General features: G+C 35.8%; 1 non-coding gene across 1 annotated transcript; it reads right to left on the bottom strand.

Annotated features, from left to right (window-relative positions):
• Positions 1–4,107: 4,107 nt before the first annotated feature.
• Positions 4,108–4,179, bottom strand: Trnaq-uug (transfer RNA glutamine (anticodon UUG)). Its single transcript has one exon. It is a non-coding gene; the product is annotated as a tRNA-Gln (tRNA).
• Between the last annotated feature and the right edge of the window lie 1,273 nt (positions 4,180–5,452).

Genomic DNA, 5,452 nt, shown 5'->3' with positions numbered 1-5,452 from the left:
AATACGAAGCAATATGACATCATTAAAATACGCCAAAAACCTGACTTGTAAATTACTATAGCTGCTTACGTAAGATCCGATACACGATAATATGAATCGCCAGGCATTCCCCGTCATTGACCTGAAATATTTAGTTTGAGTGCGACCGGACGTACCTTGTGAAATACTTTATCTTTGCAGTGATTCCCCTCATTTTGTTCCGGTTAAAATGGAGGTCATAACCTTATGAGATGCGGTCATGCATAACGGTTGTAGGTAGGGCTGCCTACTTTCTTAGAAATAGAGTATGTATGATTACAGAGAGGATGAATAAAGACTACAGATTAATTAAAAGGAGTATGTATGAATCTAAATTTAAGAAGTGACAACTTATTCCTACTAGCCGCTTCGTAACGTAACGCGTTACGGCGCCAGTCTGTCTGTCTTCCCTTTCTCTCGCGTATACGGCAGCGGTAGGCAGGTAGATAGGCATATTAATATACATAAAATTGAAATAATAACTTTTCACTTCAATCGCGCGTCCCGAGACACACACGTTTTTTTAAACATATTTTTCAAAAATTTATTGAAGTTGGCGTTACTTTGCGGAAATCTATAATTATCCAAATGTTTTGAGTTTTCTTTAATGTTGATTCCAAGTTTATTCCGCTAATATTTGTCTTTAAACATTTCGACACGTGTTTCATGTAAGCACGAGGCATTCTCAGGAGATTTTGACTGTAGTGTCAAAACGTTTGGATTACATATTTTCCTCCAACAACTTGATTGTGGCTGCATCCAGAAACGGCAGGTGCGTTCCGTCTGTTTTGTGTCTGAGTACCGCCAAAAGTTTGCCTCAAATAATAGAGCTTCCCACTGTGTGTCCCTAAATGTGTATGGCTGGTATGTGCCAATAAGTCAGTATATGTACAAATAATGTAAGCGTACTCTAATTAGTTTTTTTAACATTAACATTAACATTTTAACATATTTCGGGTACGAAATAGAGTTCAATACTCTATTTAAGAGCACGGTTGATAACCCTAGTCGTTGATGTTTTTTATACTGTGTTATAGTGAAGTTCTTTTAAAGAATGTATCTACATTTGTTGTGAAGTATTATATCTAGATCTATTGTGAATTTAGATATAAATAAAATAAATAAATAAAATAAGTATTTGTTTCTGTTATTTTGAACATAATTAACATAACATATTAAAAGTTTAATAGAGGTAACAAAATATCATTAGCTTAAACTATCAATCTATCGTTGGCATTCTGTTGTTCTCTCCTTGTAACAGCTTGTCTTTCGACAAAGGCCTCCTCTAAGGCTTTCCACTTGTTATACGTAACCATTCTGGGCCCGCTGCTTTCTTAAAATCATCTTCCCATCTCTTTGTCTGTCTTCCTCTGCTTCGTGTGCTTTCTCTAGGGTACCATTCGGTTATAATTTTGGTCCATTTCTCTGTCTTTTCTCAGGGGATAACTAAATTCAAAAAAGTTCAAACAGTATACAGAAAATTGAAATGGCGCTGGACAGGACATATGTTGAGAGAATTTAGATATAGTGAAGTTTTAAGCAATGTATTAATGAGGAAATCCGTATTTATATATGTATCATTGTCAAAACCATATATGATGTCCGGTATTTTAAACATTTAGTTAATATAAAACTGGTTATTTTTTTAAATGTGCAATTAGTATGTACCCACTATTGTGAGCGGTGGTTATGTGCCCTTTCAGCATTTATATATACTAAACTGTGGATATTACAACTATACTTTAAAACTAAGGGCTGTGAAATATAAATGATTCAATGGCTTAGTCTCTGACCATTGAGCGAGTCTTGTAGTCATCCTTTGTTGACGACTGTTTTTTAAAAGTAATTGTAAATATGTATTATCTTAGTGACATCACTTTGTGATGAAGTTGGTAGTTTCGAATTATTAAGTTGTATCTATATTCGTATTGTAAGTTGTAACTGTTAGGAATTGCTCTGAACTATTAGGCACTTCTTGTTGGGACAGACAAAAGTGGTGGACGTGCTGGCCGCTGTTCAGCCGTCTGCTCCAGTGTTATATATCATTAAGCGTTACTATTTTTTTATGAAAATAAGGGACGAGACGAGCAGGACGTTCAGCTGATGGTAATTGATACGCCCTACCCATAACAATGCAGTGCCGCTCAGGATTTCTCGAAAAACCCAAAAATTCTGAGCGGCACCACAATAATTGCGCTCGTCACCGAAAGACATAAGACGTTAATTTGCCCAGTAATTTCACGAGCAACGACGTCGGAAACATAGTAATGTTTACACATTACTGCTTCACGGGAGAAATAGGCGCCGTTGTGGTACCCATAATCTAGACGGCTTCCTGTGCAAAGGAGCCTGCCACTGGTATTTAAATATTGGGTAACATAAAGTCAACTTAACAATGTATCAAACCTACCACGCCTCATAGTGGTATGATTTTGCACAGCAATGGCTTAAATAGGTAGGATGGTTTTTAATAAAAGCGACTTGTCACAAATCTACAGGAAGGCGTATGTTTTTTATTTATTACGTAATACATATTGTAAGGGTATTTTTTGTCTTTCATTGTAGGAAAGGTTCTGTTTTTTATGAGTTGATGAATAAGTTATTTAGATTTCTGACTGAAAAATCGGTTTATATGAAACTTTAGACGTTTGAGTGTGAATATATAAATTGTATTGAAAATTTGTGTTGCTAATACAATTGTGACTTTTGAAGGGCATTCAAAGCATAATTTATGCAAGGCGATAACAATGGTGCCTGAAATAAATGAGAAAAACATATGAACATTTTGTGACCGTCGCTATTCAAATCCATTCAACCATCTTGATAGAAGAGATCCTACATATAGAAAAAAAATAGGGAGTCAAAAAAAAGGAGGAAAAAAAGAGGAGATAAAAAAATGCGAGTCGTATAACCACAGGAACGCTCCTGTGTCATCTTAAGAGACATATACACTATGTACTTTTTGAATGCCTTTGTATTTTTTTTAAATTTGCGTACCTGCCATTTTGGAATGTTCAAGGACGGATGGACAGCGGAGTTTTAGTAATATGGTTCATTCTTCATTATTGTTGAAATTCATTATTGAACGATAGATACTGAAAGAAATATTGCGAAATCATTGTTATTGAAAACAAAAATCTTATACGGCATATTAAAATTCTTATGTATAGAATTCGTATCATATAAAACACAGTGGAAATGCCACAATCAAACAGACACTCCTTTAACCTAACCCTTAATATGTCAAGCCAGAACCCACCACTAACCCACTAAGGCCGTGCCTAGGGTCTCCTGGGCCCCGTAAAGTTTAATGAAAAAGCATCAAATTTCATAATTGACGCGAACGTGCCCGTACTTCCCAGCCCAGTCTTGTGGGACGTACAATTTATTAATCAGAAATAATAATTCACAGTTAATGTATGGCGCGACGTGTACCTACAGGTGATAACGATCGGACATGGAATCGGAAGGGTTAGGGCGAGTTTCACCCACCTTCAGTTAACTTTAGATTATCTATAAGAAAATAAAATTGAAAAAAATAAAAGCAAATGTTTATAATTGATAAATAACTTAGTCACAAATATTTATAATGCATTATCATTCACGTCCATTTATTATAATTAAAAATAAAATATTTAGATACATAATAAGTTTGATTTTGTTTTTTATCCACAATAATATAAAACATGCGTGTTAAACATTTATAAATATTTGAATAATAATAATATAGACACTATACACTCCAAAATAGTTAGTGTGTCTCATCCAACGCGTCATAAGAAGTACAACTTTAACAATTTTAAGCAGTTTAAAAATATAATATGTTAATGCAATCCCACTAACTCGCTTTACAGTCAGTCTACGCATCTACGGAACGGCTTGTCGTCCAGGTTAAAGTGGAAGGCATTAAACCGCGTGGAAGGTCAACTATGTACCGACCAGATCATATCTTCGATTCTATGTTAGTTTAATACTATATTTCATCTATCATTAAGGGATGCAACAGTAAAGACGGAATAAAAAATTAAAAGCCGCAGAAAATACAATTTATACTCTGTAACCCGAATTAAAAATATAGATTAAAATAACAGGTTCCACCGAGATTTGAACTCGGATCGCTGGATTCAAAGTCCAGAGTGCTAACCATTACACCATGGAACCGTGGTGATTTTGGTCGTTATATACAATAAGAAACAACATTTATGCAGCAACTGTGTAAATATTTCGTATTAAATGTTTGCATCATCTATGAACTTTCTACTTGTTAAAAAACCGTGACAACAGCCCACCATAGTATCTACTATTGTGGTCGAACGAATAATGAGTCTTACGGCCGTTTACAATAACCTATCTATCCTTAGTTTAATTCACTGGAGGTAGTCTTGTGCCAGATTTTGGCGAGACAACAGGTCCTGAGAATGCCTCATGTAGAGGCGAAACACGTGTCGAATTGTTTAAAGACAAATATTGGCGGAATTAACACTAAAGAATACTCAAATCATTTGGTTCACTAGAGGTAGACAAATCTATACTCTAAACATACCGACCAACGTTGCCCACCCACTATCTCACATCTTATCCCTCTGTAATAATCATGGCCCCAGTGTCCATTCTGAAATAGAACACCAGAAGCGTACGTCCTAGGAAACCAAGCCTTATATATCTTATAAATAAATACCTTCTTTCTGCCATTGCCATATCTGAGATATGGCTGGCCCCTGGATCAGGGTCACGGGCTATGCATGTCTAAGAGATGATCGAGCAGAGGGTGTTGGCGCAGGCTGCGTCTTATCTATAAGACGCACCCTTCCCTTTTCCCCAATAATCCTTCCAAAGCAACATCCCGGTATAAATATTGTTGCTGCAAAAGTTTTGAACATCTCCATGGTCTCTATATATATCCCTCATCCTCACTCAACTATGATTGCAGACATTCTCCATTTAATCTCGTATATTCTCTCTCCTGTGATTTTAATGGGGGGTTTTAATGCACATCACATGTCTTGGGGCGCTAGCGCAACTGATTATTTTTCTCTTTCTCTTCTTGATCTTTTTGATGAATGTAATCTCTGCATATCAAATGATGGCAGTCCAACCCGCAGGGTTGCTCCTTCTCAAAATCCAAAAAGTGCAGTTGACATTACCCTATGTTCCCCTTGTCTTGCTTCTCTTATTTCTTGGAACATCCTACAAATTTCTAATGGCAGTGATAATGATCCTATTATGATTTCATTACCTGATAAAGTGATCCCTGCTCAAAATTTTTCCCCTTCTCTCAAATATATATTATCAAATGCAAATTGGCAGCAATTTTCCACTTGCCTTGATGAAAAAATTTTAAGCTTTCCTGATCCTAAGCATTCAAATGCTGTAGAAAATTATAATAAATTAGCAGAGGTCATGATATTTTGTGCTGACCAAAATTTTCCTTTAA

Source organism: Leptidea sinapis, chromosome 4, assembly GCF_905404315.1.
Source record: "Leptidea sinapis chromosome 4, ilLepSina1.1, whole genome shotgun sequence".
In the NCBI taxonomy this organism is placed as follows: domain Eukaryota; kingdom Metazoa; phylum Arthropoda; class Insecta; order Lepidoptera; family Pieridae; genus Leptidea; species Leptidea sinapis.
Note: the sequence above shows the minus strand (reverse complement) of the source record. Positions and strands in the feature narration are given on the sequence as shown.